Below are 16,173 nucleotides of genomic sequence, written 5' to 3'. Positions count from 1 at the left end.
TCAGGGAAAGCCCCTGGCGGGCCGAATTGGTTTGTTTACCTGCTGCGTGCGCAGGTTCGGCCGATCGCAGCTCCCACTGGCCGCGGTTTGCCGCTCTAGGCCAATGGCGGCTGCGGGAAGTGGCGCGGGCCATGGGACATGCTGGCCGCCCTTCCCGCAGCCCTCATTGGCCTGGAGCGGCAAACTGCAGCCAGTGGGAGCTGCGATCGGCTGAACCTGCAGACGCGGCAGGTAAACAAACTGGTCCAGCCCGCCAGCGGCTTTCCCTGAACAAGCAGCGGACCGGCTTTGAGAACCACTGATTTAGGTAATGGCATAACAGGACACTTATAAAGTTTGCAGTTGATACCAAGCTGGGAGGGGTTTCAAGTGCTTTGGAGGACAGGATTAAAATTCAAAATGATACGGACAAACTGGAGAAATGGCCTGACATGAATAGGATGAAATTCAATAAGGACAGTTGCAAAGTACTCCACTTAGGAAGGAACAACCAGTTGCACAAATACAAAATGGGAAATGACTGCCTAGGAAGGAGTACTGTGGAAAGGGATCAGGGGATCATAGTGGATGATTAAAGGTCTAGAAAATGACCTCTGAGGGAAGATTGAAAAAACTGGGTTTGTTTAGTCTGAGAAGAAAAGACTGAGGGGACATGATAACAGTTTTCAAGTACATAAAGGTTGTTACAAGGGAGGAGGGAGAAAAATTGTTTTTCTTAACCTCTGAGGATAGGACAAGAAGCAATGGGCTGAAATTGCAGCAAGGGCAGTTTAGGTTGGACATTAGGAAAAACTTCCTAACTATCAGGGTGGTTACGCACGGGAATAAATTGCCTAGGGAGGTTGTGGAATCTCCACCATTGGAGATTTTTAAGAGCAGGTTAGACAAACACCTGTCAGGGATGGTCTAGATAATACTTAGTCCTGCCATGGGTGCAAGGGACTGGGCTAGATGACCTCTCAAGGTCCCTTCCCGTTCTGCGATTCTCTGAGTCTATGAACTACTGTCTGTGACACTAGTCCCTTAGGCATAAATGGGGATAGTAACCCCACAGGAGCACACACTCTCTGGCCCTCAATGAAAAGCTGGCACTCAGACTATTGGTGTGTAGCAGTGGGAAGGTGTGTGGGAAGACTATTCACCACACACCAAACAGGCTGTGTAATTGTCAGACCACTGACACTGTATGTGTAAACTTACCCACCCAGCTAGGTGTGGGAGAAGGAATCTTGGACAGGAAGACATGGGTGGGGGTCGTACGACAGCAGCATCCAGCAGGATGCCACATGGTGTTTGTGCACTTTCCAAAAATCACATACTAAATGTAAGCTTTGGAGGGGGGTGATAGATGAATGGCTAACCAGTGCCTGCCTCTCTTCCCTCTGGTTTCACACCTCAGCCATTGGCACCAATGCAGAGCAGCCTAAATTAGCACTGAGAAAAATATATGAAGTTCACATGTGCACATTTTAAAATGCCAAAAATGGACACCTCCCCGACCCTCCATCAATTATCCCACACAAATTTCTTCTCCTATATTCCAGCAGCCTTCCCTTTCCTCCCAATGCATTAATTTCCTCTCCTCTCAGTCCATTAATTTGCACTCCCTCATCAATTCTGTCTCTCCTGCACTAGTTCCCAGTGCCCACTCCACCTAATTCATCATTCCCATGCTCCAAGTTTCCCTGTTCCCACTTCCCTCGTCAAATAGTTTTGCCCACTTCCAGATCCTTCTTTTGCTAAAGCCCATTAATCCTCCCTCTGTTCTCCACCCTGTTATGCTTCCCCAGTCCTCATCCTCCCCCACACTTCCTCTGCTCACCCCCTCTTCAGTCCTTGTCCTCCCCTTCACAATCCCTCAACCGTCCACCCCATTCAGTCCCTCTACACCAGTGGTTCTCAAACTTTTGTACTGGTGACCCCTTTAACATAGCAAGCAGTTGTGTGCAACCCCAGCTTATAAATGAAAAACACTTTAAAATATATTGAACACCATTATAAATGCTAGATGCAAAGCGGGGTTTGGGGTGGAGGATGACAGCTCGTGGACCCCCCCCATGTAATAACCTCGCAACCCCGAGGGGTCCTGACCCCCAGTTTGAGAACCCCTGCTCTACACTCTTCCCCGAACAGAGTACTACACATCCAGGCCTTGGCTCCTTTTTCACCTGGTGCTGCAGCAATTCTCTCTTTTTACTCCCCAAGCCCCTGCTGCTTCCTGCTCTGGGCTCCGCCTTCTGCACCAGTAGGGTCTCTTATTGGAGGAGAGGGATGGAGGGCAGATGGGCAGTCTGATTGGATAGCACAACAGGGGAAAGAATGAGATTCAGAAACTGGCTCCTCCCCCCCGGGAGGGGGCGGCAAAATCTGGAAATTCAGCAAACACATCCTGGGAGTTGGAGAGTACATCTGAAAATTGGAGTCTGTTATCAAAAGCTGGAGGTTGGTTAGATCAGGGGCAGTGATAGCATGTGTGTTGGAGAGTTGCCAAGGGAAACTGGCCATACAGATAGGTGAAGTGATGTATAAATAGGTGTGGAGAGGCATTGTGATCTTAGTGGGTTAGACATAAGATGAGAGTCAAAGAATTTTGTTCCAGTCCTTCTTCTGACATGGACTTGCTGTATGGCCTTATGACATACTTAAATTCTCTATTTCTTGCTCTCTAATATGGGAACAATAATATCTACTCTCTTCCTTCTGTTGTGTTCTATAGCCCCCTGTCATGTCTTACCCCCACTTAGATTGTAAGCTGTTTGGGGCAAGGACTATTTTTAAGTGTATATTTGCACAGACTGGAGCCTCTGAGTGCTACTGTAACACAAAAAAGTAATAATATAGTTACATTTCAGCCTCATAGTGAGCATATGTTATGAAATGTAAGGCGCTTTATAAGTGTATGAGTAACTCCTGCAGCTGGGAGGAACAGAATGCTACAATGCACAGGGGAGAACTTATATAACCAGCCCTTCCTGTACCACAGCCATTAGTTTCACTGAGACCAGGAATTCAGCCCAGGTGTTTAAATTGAGGGCGTGGGGGGAGAATAATTGTCAGAAACGTTTCCTTCTGAGACAGAAGAAAATGAGATACATAGCTACTGAGCTTTTAGACTCAGGGGAGGGATGACCTTACAGATTAGGTTTGAAATCTTGGCCTTTGAGTCAGGGAGTCAGTGTTCCTTGGAGGGACTATTATTGAGGGGACATCAGAAAAAACAAGGAACGCAGGGACTTGGGCTGAAAGCAACTCAGCCACATGGACAGAGCTGTCCACAGGGTTTCATAAAGTTCCACTTGTTCACCTCAGCTTCACTCTTTGCCAATGAAACATGGTGGCAGGATCTAAGCTGTGAGTTCTCTGAACTGCAGCAGCTGGCAGCGTGATTCATGAAACTTGATCTGAAGCCCCCTGGGAGGCCTGGACTTTGCAGATGCAAGCCTAGCCCGGGGATGGACACTGTAGAAGGAGGAGCTTGCACTGTACACAAGACCTGCCCATGCAGGAGTATGACAACAGCAGTAAAGTAAAGCTATTACTTGACTTAATTGGGGAACAAGGCAGAGAGGTCTGCACCATTCTGAAACTAACCACTGCCACAAAGCTCCCTGCAGTCCTAGGAGTCCTGTGGACAGAATGAAAGTGTGCAGCGATACAGGGTTTTCACTGGAGAACAGTCTGAAGGGAAGATATAGACCTATGTTACTGCTTTACACACACTGGCTGCTGCATGACATTTTGGGGGCTTGATGACAGTGGACAGTGAACTTGACGACATCAACCTTTTGGGAGGTGGATGTCCTGCCTCATAAAAGAAGCAAGTCAATGATTGGCAAACTGAAGGCTCACGTTGCAAGCTATGGCATTCCAGACACTATATTCACTGACAATGATCCCTAATTTGCCTCAGAAGAATTCAGGTATTTGCACCACACTTCCACACCAGCATACCTGCAGAGTAATGATAAGGTGGAATCAGGGGTGGAAACTGCTAATAGACTGTTACACAAGGCTCTTTCTTCTGGTTCAGACCCATTATCAGCCATTTTGGCATACAGAAATATCCCATTACCGAGGTACCAAAACAGTCTGGCACAGGCACTGATGGGACAAAGGACCGAAACCCTACTACCAGTTTCAGAGTAACAGCTGTGTTAGTCTGTATTCGCAAAAAGAAAAGGAGTACTTGTGGCACCTTAGAGACTAACCAATTTACAGTGAGTGGAGACCTGTTGCAGTCAGAAGGCTGGAGATACCACCAAGTGGCAATGGCCAGCAACCAGAAAAAGCAGAGACTAGAGTACAACAGGTCATATTATTCACTGGCATGCTGCTGTTTATGCAGAGCAGCAGATCTGCAAGCCTCATGGTATAAAATCAAAAGGGTGTGGCAACCAGAAAAAAAGGATAGTTGATTCTACATTCCCCACAGATCTGCAGGGGAACAAGGGAGCATAACTTTCAGTAGCCTTATGCTGGTGGAAGTTAAGGTCTGTAATAATGAAGGTAAGTGGACAATATCCCCTACCTAGCCCTTCCTCATAGAAAAAAATAAAAGCCTCCTCCGGTACCTTACCCCATATCACCCGTTCATATTCTCCAGGCTGCTGTTAACTTCCTTCCTCCCATCCCCCTGGAGTCAGATTTGAAAAAGTGGCTTGAAAAGGGGGTATTAGGAGAAGAAGAGGGGTTAGAGTGAGTTTCCTTCATCCTGAAACACAAGAATCGCCATATAAAAATGATGTCTACAATACAGCAGCTACTGCAGCGTAGCTGTAGCATTTCTGGAGAAGACACTCTCAGCTGGCAGGAGAGAGCTCTCCCATCGGCTTAATAACTCCTGCCTCTGTGAGAGGCGGTAACTAGGTTAGCGGGGAGCATCTCCCGTCGACGTAGTGCTGTTCACATCAGCACTCAGGTCAGTATAACTTACGTCACTCAGGTGTGTGGATTATGCATACCCCCGAGCAGCATAAGATATACCAAAGTAATTTAGAGTGTAGACATAGCCTAAGTTATTGCCAATCCTGAACATTCAAAAATCATGAGTCAGCACCCCCACACCCCCCAAATCATGAGACTGACTTGAAATAAATAAATGTTTGGCTCTGACTGTTTGCCTTCTGGTTTCAGAGACTTTAGGGTGCCCTCAGGTTTTCAAGCTTTTCGCTGCGGTCATGAGGGACAGAAACGTCCTTTTTAATTTTTTTTAGAATAAGAGCTCAGATTCTCATCTAAGCACATGACTCCAGGAAATAAAGCTGTAAGTTAAACTTCAAATATTACAAGACTCATGATAAAAATCATTGGAGCTGGCAACACTGCACACTGTTGTATTAATTTAGATGGAATAAATGAGCTAAAGGTGTTACATAATCCACTTACTATCCAACATTGAACAGTTGGAAACAAGGTCTGGGGTTTGGTATAAAGAGACCTCAGCCTCCTTAGTGCCATTAAACACCCTTTTAGCCCTTAATTAAAGATAATGAAAGGGTAAAACAGATGACACACTTGAAATGTAAAAGATCAAATAAGACTTTCATTTTAACACTATCTCTTCTTCCCTTTAGCTGGAGAGCATTTTTAGAAGGAACATCTCCTTGTCTGACAGTCTCTTAGGCTTTGTCTACACTGCTCTCCTGGCAACAAAGAGCAGCTACACTGTGCACTTTACAAAGGCGTGGCTGCATGGCACAGCCGCACTGTTGTAAGGTGCGCAGTGTAGACATAGCCTTGTATAGTATCAAAGATAACTTTCCTTTGGGGGAAAAGAGAAGAAGTTAGTTGAGACAAGCTAGGAGCAAGTCTACATTACAAATTTAAGTCAACCTAAGTTACACTGACATACAGCTGCCGCAGTAATTAAATCGCTTTTGCACGTCCACACGATTTTCCTTGTGTTGGCCATGCGCATCCACACTAGCAGCGTTGCAAACAGCAGTGCACCATTGGTAGCTATTCCACTGTGTGACTTGCCACCATCTAGTATAGGGTGTTTTGGGAAGGATTTTCAGTGCCTCATAGGAGCAAACAAGTTATGCTGGGGTCACTGGGAACATGGTTTCAATGCCCCATGATGTAGCTTTCTCCATCCCATAATTTTATCTGCATCCCATAACGTTTCATGCCCCTTTTCAAAAGCCCTGCAAACCACGCGTCCACCCTCTCTGTAAGAAGCATGGCCCCTGCACAGCTCTGCACTATTGTGATGGGCGTTGCAAGCAGAATGAACCTGATTCTGCAGTATTTGCAGAGCTGCCAGAGGAGCCATGGGGAACATGATGATTCCTTGGAGGCTAGCTTGCTTTTGGACAAAAAAAGAAATGATCCATCGTTGTTATAGGTATCCACAGAGCATCTACAGATGGTGGAGCACCGGTTCTGAGCCTGAGAAACAAGCACTGACTGGTGGGATTGCATTGTTATGCAGGTATGGGATGATGAGCAGTGGCTGCAGAACTTTCAGATGCACAAGACACATTCCTGGAAGTGTATGCGGCGCTCACCCCAGCCCTCTGGTGCAAGGACACCAAAATGAGAGCTCTACTGTCAGTGGAGAAGTGAGTGGGGATAGCTGTGTGGAAGCTGGTAATGCCCAATTGCTAGCGATCCGTCGGGAATCAATTTGGAGTTGGGAAATCCATTGTGGAGGTTGCTGTGATGCAAGCGTGCAGGGCCATTAATCGCATCCTGCTTGAAGGACTGTGACTTTGGGCAATGTGCAGGACATAATGGATAGTTTTGCAGGTGTGGAATTCCCAAACTGCGGTGGGACCATAGATGGCATGCATATCCCTATTTTGGCTCCAGACCACCTTGCCATCAACAGAAAGAGCTATTCTGATATGGTATTGCAAGAGCTAGTGGATCACCAGGGATATTTTACTAACATCACTGTGGATTGGCCAGCAAAGGTGCATGATGCACACATATTTAAGCACACAGCTCTGTTCAGAAAGCTGCAAGCAGGGACTTTCTTTCCAGACCAGAGGATTACCACTGGGGATGTTGAAATGCCAATAATGATCCTGGGAGACCCAGCCTACCCCTTACTCATATGGCTCATGATGTCACACACCCGCCACTTCACCCAGCAGCAAGGAGCGCTTCAACTCCAGGCTGAGCCAGTGCAGTTTGACAGTTGAATGTGCCTTTGGCCGTTTGAGAGGCTGCTGGTGCTATCTACTCATGAGACTAGGCCTCAGTGAAGAAAAATATCCTAATGGTTATAGCTGCCTGGTGCATGCTTCATAATATCTGTAAAGCAAAGGGGGAAAAGTTTCCAGTGGGGTGGAGGACAGCAGTGGAATGGCTGTCTGCTGATTTTGAGCAGCCAGGTACTAGGGGTATAAGAAGATCTCAATGGGGAGCTATGCAGCTGAGGGAAGCTTTGAAAGACCATTTTAATAGTGAGCAACAGTAATGTGTGTCGCTGTAGTGTGCTCTGCCTGGCATTTTATTTTTTTGCACCCTGGTATGAACCTTGTATTGAGTGCTGTGTGTGTAGTAATATAACTTTGCACATACACCTATTGCTATTATTTCTGGATGATGTCAGACCCAGACAGCATATGTTGTGAACTAATAAGGATGAATTAAGTTTCCGTAAATATTTTTTTTATTGCAAACCCATGCAAAGAACATTTGCAGGGGAAAGAACAGTCATTCTCATTTCATAAACACATACACCAACCGTGTGTCTCACAGGTCGGTGTGTGCGCGGCTGTGATTGTACTCTTCTCTGGGCTGAGGTGGTGGGGTAGTGCAGTGGACCCGGACACCATGTGGAATGTGTGGGGGTTTGTAGGTAGGGAGGTCCTGGAATGCAATACTTTATGGGCTGCAGAGGGAGGCAAGAACAGATCTGTTGAACCTGAAGGTCAACAGGAGTCTCCAGCATGTCTGCTTGATGCTTGAGAAGCGGTAGCATATCCTGCTGTATGGCTCTCTCCTTTTCCTGTGCTTTTCTCCTCTCCGCTCTATCGCTGTCCATGCTGTCTGCAAGGGTGAGTGTCCAAGCCCTGTGCTCAGTATCTGAAGCACCAGAGGCTTGCAGGATCTCTTGGAACATGTCATTCTGCATCCTCTTTCTTCTTCTCTTAATCTGGCTGAGCCACACCACTGGTGTGGATGGAGAGGCCCTCAAGGCTACATTTCCAGCAGCAAAAGATACAATGCACCGAGGTACTATTGTGAGTGTATTCACAAAATAAATGGAAATGTGGTATACTGAACTCACTCCCCTTAATCCACACAAGCTGCAAGCACGATTTGCACTTCTCCTTGGGATTCATAGAGCATGGTCACAGTCCCAGCCGTGGTGAGTGTGACGGGTTGGCCCCCCCACCCCCTTCCGGGATGCCACCAGATGTTCTGAGCCTGCCCATTCCACCAGCCTAGGCTTCCTTACCCTGTTCTTGCTGTGCCAGGCCCTCAAGCCTTCTCTAGCACACACACAGATAAGTTCACAGTCAGTTACAGACACAGACTGAAATCAACTTTGTATGGGAGGATTCAGCTAGGGGATTTATCCAGCACTCACATGCACACCTTCTTTGGGGTGTAAACCCAAAATAATATTGTCTTGTGCTGTTTAGATAGATCTGTACAGCACAAGCTCAAAAAAATCGCCCCCCCCATGTGGAGAGAGATATGCACAGCTTTTTGCTCCCCCAGATATGAATTGCACCAACTGGATTTTGGAATAAACAAAAAATAAGTTTATTAACTACAAAAGGTAAATTTTAAGTGATTATAAGGGATATCAAACAGAACAGATTACTGAGCAAATAAAACAAAACATGCAAATTAAGCTTACTACACTAAAGAAACAGGTTACAAATAGTAATTTCTCACCCTAAATGTTGTTTTAGGCAGGTTGCAGCATTTCTTCAGCTCAAAGTTCCAGTTACTTCTCTTTACAGGCTAGACCCCTGTCTCAGCCTAGACTCAGCCCTTGCCTTTCCTCAGATTAGTTCCTTTGTTTCTTCAGGTGTTTTCAGCAGGCTTCCTTCTTGGGTGGGGAGGCAATGGAGAAGAGCCCTGATTGACTCACTCCCCAGCCTTAAATAGGATTTATATAAGGCAGAAATCCTTTGTTTCCAGTGGAAAAATACCAATAGCGTCCAAGGTGGTACTCCATGACATTATCACCTGACCTTGCAGCGTTAAAGCCACCATGAGACAAGGTTTATTTGTAATGTCCACAGGAAGGAACTTCCAGAAAGATGAGAGATCAGCATCTTCAAAGACACATTCTATTGTCTTTCCTATTGGCCCATTCAGGCTGATTGCCTACTGTCTGGTGGGTGTTCCGCAAGTACACACACAGTTGTGATTGTTACACAGTCAATATTCCTAACTTCAGATACAGAACTGACACATGTATACAAATTGGATAACCATATTCAGCAAATCATAACCTTTCCAATGGTACCTCAAATGACCCATCTCGCATAAAACATATGTTAATTATGCCATATTCATATTACAACAATATGTTTATGAAGAATATGGGGTGCAGTGTCACAGTGAGAACGGCCCAAGGGTGGGGGGTTAGTTGGGACACTGGGTGGGATAGCTCGCAGGCATGAGTATAGGGCAATTGAATTGAACACCAGCACCGTTTAGAATCATAGAATATTAGGGGTGGAAGAGACCTCAGGAGGTCATCTAGTCCAATCCCCTGCTCAAAGCAGGACCAACCCCAACTAAATCATCCCAGCCAGGGCTTTGTCAAGCCGGGCCTTAAAAACCTCTAAGAATGGAGATTCCACCACCTCCCTCGGTAACACATTCCAGTATTTCATCACCCTCCTAGTGAAACAGTTTTTCGTAATATCCAACCTAGTCCTTCCCCACTGCAACTTGAGACCATTGCTTCTTGTTCTGTCATCTGCCAGCACTGAGAACAGCCTAGCTCAGGGATGGGCAAACTTTCTGGCCTGAGGGCCACATTGGGGTTCCGAAAATGTATGGAGGGCCGGGTAGTGAAGGCTGAGCCTCCCCAAACAGCCTGGCCCCCACCCCCTATCAGTCTCCTCCCACTTCTTACCCCCTGACTGCCCCCCTCAGAACCTCTGACCCATCCAACCCCTCCTGCTCCTTTTCCCTTGACCGCCCTGACCCTATCCACACCCCCACCCCCTGACAGGCCCCCTGGGACTCCCACACCTATCCAACCCTCCCCATTCCCCATCCCGTGACTGCCCCCCAGAACCCTCTGCCCCTTATCCAATGCCCCTGCTCCCTCCCCCTTACCATGCCACTCAGAGTACCAGAACTGGCAGCCGCGCCGCCCAGCCGGAGCCAGCCATGCTGCCGCACAGTCTAGAGCACTGGAGTAGGCCAGCAGCTCTTGCAGCCATGCTGCCCAGCAGGAGCTCGCAGCCCCACCACCCAGAGTGCTGGCGGCACGGCGAGCTGAGGCTGTGGGGGAGAGGGGACAGCAGGGGAAGGGCCGGGGACTAGCCTCCCCAGCCAGGAGCTCAAGGGCCCGGCAGGAGGGCCGCAGTTTGCCCACCTCTGGCCTAGCTCCATCCTCTTTGGAACCCCCCTTCAGGTAGTTGAAGGCTGCTATCAAATCCATCCTCACTCTTCTCTTCTGCAGACTAAATAACCCCAGTTCCCTCAGCCTCTCTTCGTAAGTCATGTGCCCCAGCCCCCTAATATTTTTTGTTGCCCTTTGCTGGACTCTCTTCAATTTGTCCACATTCCTTCTCTAGTGTGGGGACCAAAATGGGACACAGTACTCCAGGTGTAGCCTCACTAGTGCCGAATAGAGGGGAATAATCACTTCCCTTGATCTGCTGGCAATGCTCCTACTAATACAGCCCAATATGCCATTGGCCTTTTTGGCAACAAGGGGACACTGCTGACTCATTTCCAGCTTCTTGTCCACTGTAATCCCCAAGTCCTTTTCTGCAGAACTGCTGCTTAGCCAGTCGGTCCCCAGCCTGTAGCCGTGCATGGGATACTTCCTTCCTAAGTGCAAGACTCTGTACTTGTCCTTGCTGAACCTCATCAGATTTCTTTTGGCCCAAACCTCCAATTTGTCTAGGTCACTCTGGACCCTATCCCTACCCTCCAGCATATCTACCTCTCCCCACAGCTTAGTGTCATCTGTGAACTTGCTGAAGGTGCAATTCATCCCATCATCCAGATCGTGAATAAAGATGTTGAACATAACCAGCCCGAGGACTGACCCCTGGGGCATTCCGCTTGATACCGGCTGCCAACTAGATGTCGAGCCATTGATCACTACCTGAAAATCTAGCCAGCTTTCTATCCACCTTATAGTCCATTCAGCCAATCCATACTTTTTTAACTTGTTGGCAAGAATACTGTGGGAGACCATATCAAAACCTTTGCTAAAGTCAAGATATTTCACTGTCAAGGTTCCTTCCCCACTCTGAACTCTAGGGTACAGATGTGGGGACCTGCATGAAAAACCCCTAAGCTTATTTTTACCAGTTTAGGTTAAAATTTCCCTGAGGTGCAAACTATTTTACCTTTTGCTCTTGGACTTTATTGCTGCCACCACCAAGCATCTTACAAATAACATAACAGGGAAAGAGCCCACTTGGAAATGTCTTTCCCCCCAAAATCCTCGCAAACCCTACACCCCCTTTCCTGGGGAAGGCTTGATAAAAATCCTCACCAATTTGCATAGGTGAACACAGACCCAAAGCCTTGGATCTTAAGAACAAGGAAAAAGCAATCAGATTCTTAAAAGAAGAATTTTAATTGAAGAAAAAAAGTAAAAGAATCACCTCTGTAAAATCAGGATGGTAAACACCTTACGGGGTAATCAGATTCAAAACATAGAGAATCCCTCTAGGCAAAACCTTAAGTTACAAAAAGACACAAACACAGGAATATACATTCCATTCAGCACAGCTTATTTTATCAGCCATTTAAACAAAACAGAATCTAACACATATCTAACTAGATTACTTACTAAGTTCTAAGATTCCATTCCTTTTCTGTTCCCGGCAAAAGCATCACACAGACAAAGACAACCCTTTGTTTCTCCCTCCCCTCCAGCTTTGAAAGTATCTTGTCTCCTCATTGGTCATTTTGGTCAGGTGCCAGCGAGGTTATCCTAGCTTCTTAACCCTTTACAGGTGAAAGGGTTTTTCCTCTGGCCAGGAGGGATTTTAAAGGTGTTTACCCTTCCCTTTATATTTCTGACAATCACATCCACCGCTTTTCCCATAACCACAGAGCCAGTTATCTCATCATAGAAGGCAATCAGGTTGGTCAGGCATGACTTGCCCTTGGTGCATCTATGTTGATTGTTCCTGATCACCTTCCTCTCCTCCAAGTGCTTCAAAATGGTTTCCTTGAGGACCTGCTCCATGATTTTGCTGGGACTGAAGTGAGGCTGACTGGTCAGTAGTTCCTCAGGTTCTTTTTCTTCCCTTTTTAAAATATGGGCACTATATTTGCCTTTTTCCAATGGTCTGGGACCTCCCCTGATCGCCACGAATTTTCAAAGGTGGTGATGATTTTAGTTGATATCTCAATTCTGAGAGTAATGAAGTGGAACAGATTCTGCATGCATCCGGCTGTAGACCAGGTCCATATGCTGTTCGTCTGTGTGCTGCAATGGTGCCTACTGAAGTAATTGTTGAGTGGCATGGGAAAGTGTCCCACAGCGGTGGAAGAAATAAGGCAGACCTCCTCAGAAATCTTTGTTAGAGGATTGCAGACTATCTTCAAGAAAGTTTCCTTGAGATCTCAGAGGCGGCTTCACAGGACTTCCTGGTGCACATAAACAACTGTTCTGCTGGGGCTCCTATGCCTTACTGTACAGGGGAATGAGAAGCATTCTTGCCTTCTGGTATGCCTACCACAGATCCTTGACTTTCACATGGCACTGCTACAGGTCCCTTTGTAGCCCTTCTTCCCCATGCCCTGAGCATTCTGCTTGTAGATATCGATGTTTCTACAGCTGGATTGGAGTTGTGCTTGCACAGCCTCTTCTCCCCACAGACCCAGGAGATCCACCATCTCCTGTGTACTCCAGGCAGGAGCGCCTCTGCAGCGTGGAGCCAGCATGGTCAGCTGGGCATTTGCTAGGTGAGCTCTGCATCTGAAGTTAGGAATATTGACTATGTATCTGTGATACAAATGTGTTTACACATGGGCAATGCACACTAGCCATTATGCACTCAGTCTAGATGGCGGCTGGAAATGGCCCATTCAAGTTAGGGAACCATTAGGGAGATCAATAGGCCTCAGAAGGAGATTATTTCCCACGTGGGGCCCTTCCTGAGGATGCTACAAGCAGCCTCTGACTCGTGACTGCTATGACACTACAGGGACATGTGAGCAGGTCACCCAGTTCTGGAATACCTCTTGGGATACCAGTGTTTTTCCACTGACTGGCGTGGGAACCAAGCTTTGAGACAAAGGGTTCTCACCATATGCAAAAGCTATTTAAGGCAGGGAGTGACATCACTGTGATTCTTCACTGACTCCCTGCCCAAGAAGACTCCTGGAAACACCTGAGGAACAAAGATTGAACTGGGGGGAAGTACTGGACCCAGGCTAAAGGGATTTTTAGCCTGTGAATGAAACACCAGGGGTTTCTAAGCTGTAAGCCCACGCAGCTTTCCCCTTAAGAACCTGCAGCCTGCTTGCATCAGCATTTAAAGTGAGAATTTGCTACTCACATCTCATCTATGTTGTATATTAAGCTTAGTTTGTGTGTTTTGTTTATTTGCCAGGTAATCTGCTTTGATCTGTTTGCTATCCCTTATAATCACTTAACATCTATCTTTTGTAGTTAATAAGCTTGTTTTTGTTTTGTCTAAAACCAGTGTGTGTGGAAGACATAACTTGGGGCAGAAAACTGTTGCATATTTCTCTTCACATTGAGGGAGGGGGCGAATTTCACGAGCTTATGCTGTACAGGGCTCTGTGCAGCGCAAGATGGTATAGTTTTGGTTTTACACTCCAGGGGCGGGAGAGGTGCCTTAGGAACTGGAAGGTGCCCTAGTTGTGCCTTCCCATGCAGGGGCTGGTTAAAGAACCTGTCTGCATGTAACTGCAGCTGGGTGTGTCCCTACCTGTATGTGTGCTGGTAAAAGTGCAGGCTGGAGCCTGGGTGAGGGCTTGGCAGGCTGGGCACAGCAGTACAGTGTAAAGGGAGCCCAGGCTGGTAGGTCACGGGGGCTCAGTAGTACCCCAGTTCCAGGTGGCACCCCTGGGGCAGCCCATTAAAAATGCTTACAGAGTTAGGTTGACATAAGCTGCCTTGTGTCAACCTAACTCAGTAGTGTAGACCAGGCCTAGGGCTGTTGTTGCTGTTGTTAAAGTCTAATCTTGAAGTTCTTGAAGTCATTGTGGCTAGTTCTTTGAAAACATTTGCTCAATATGCAGCAGCAGTCAATAAAGGTGAGAGAATGTTAGGAACCATTAGGAAATGGATAGATAATAAGAAAATACCATAATGCCACTATATAAATTCATGGTATGCCCACACCTTGAATACCACATGCAGTTGTGGTCACCCCAGCTCAAAAGAGATATATTAGAATTGGAAAATGTGCAGAGAAAGGCAGCAAAAATTATTAGGGGGATAGAATAGTTTCCATATGAGGAGAAATTAAAAAGAGTGGGACTATTCATCTTGGGACTATTCATCTTAGAAAACAGACAGCTAAGGGGGAATATGATAGAAGTCTATAAAATGGAGATGAATGGTATGGAGAAAGTGAACAGGGAAGTGTTATTTACTCCTTCACATATCACAAGAATTAGGGGTCACCCAATGAAATTAATAGGCAGCAGGTTTACACCAAACATTGGGAAGTACTTCTTCACACAGCACACAATCAACTTGTGGAACTCATTGTCAGGGGATGTTATGAAGGCCAAAAGCATAACTGGGTTCAAAAAAGAATTAGATAAGTTCATGGAGGACAGGTCCATCAATGGCTGTCAGCCACAATGATCTGGGATGCAACTCCATGCTCTCGGTGCCCATAACCTCCCACTGCCAGAAGCTAGGACTGGACAACAGGGGATGGATCATTCAAGATTGTCTTCTTCTGTTCAGTTCATTCCCTCTGAAGCATTTGACACTGACCACCGCCAGAGATAGGATATTGGGCTAGATGGACCTTGGTCTCACCCATTATGGTCCAGAATCATATTGATTCTGGGTGAAGAACCCCAGCTTCTTCCAAGGAGGATGGTTAATCCTGACCCCGATAAAGAATCCAGATAATTTTCCCTCCTGCCATGATTTGTCCTACCAAAGGTTATGTTCTGGGCCTGGATGTTTAAGAACTTTTGGTAGTTACATTTACTGTGGTATGTGAAGGTTTTTTGTCCAATCTAATTATAAGAGATCCCACAAACACTGCCCTGAAATTAAATACTGCTATGTCATAAATATCTGTTTTTAGTAGCACACACTGTATTAAATTCCACCCCCTTAAATGAATGATGTATTTACAGCCTTAACACCAGTTTAATGACTTATTTTGTCTGGAAATTAGAAATATCTTTATAGCTTCAGTACATGCACAGCGAATGCTTTCACTCCCCATTACCACTCAGCAAATTCAATTACTTTGTGGTTCAGAGCTTTCCTGCTCTTTAGCTGGTGGAAGACCACAGTTAGAGAGCCAAAGAATGTTTCACTTGCAGTTTGAAAGTGTTATGCTGCTTTATTTTCCCTTAAGAATTATCCCACGCAGGTTTTATTAGAAACTATTCTCTCTCTTATCAATCTTCCTCTGTTGTGCTCAGTACCTTGGGTATCAGAAAACTTAACAGCTTTTCTTGCTGTTGTAGTTAAGCCTCTCTCAAATATGTATATACAAAGGTGATTAGGAGCTAGCACCAGATTGTGAAATTTGGGTGTAAAATATATAGGTACAGATACTCCCATTCAAAACTGGTTACCAAAGCCAGATATCCCATTACCTGTGTTTTAGTAGAATACACGTTCAGATTGGCTGAGATTCACTCTGCAGTACAGGTCACTTGTAAGAGTCTCAAGAGGGATCCACCGCTGCATATATACATTACACACACATTGTGACAGTAATTAGAGCTGCTCAAAATATAAAGTGCAAAAATGGCCAATTTATGTTTTTTTCAAACTTGTCCATGGAATTATTTTAATCCACTTTCTTTTTTTAAAAAAAAAAT

Source organism: Caretta caretta, chromosome 1 (genome assembly GCF_965140235.1).
Source record: "Caretta caretta isolate rCarCar2 chromosome 1, rCarCar1.hap1, whole genome shotgun sequence".
Classification (NCBI taxonomy): Eukaryota; Metazoa; Chordata; order Testudines; family Cheloniidae; genus Caretta; species Caretta caretta.
The sequence above is the reverse complement of the archived record's forward strand: the minus strand, read 5'-3'. Positions refer to the sequence as shown.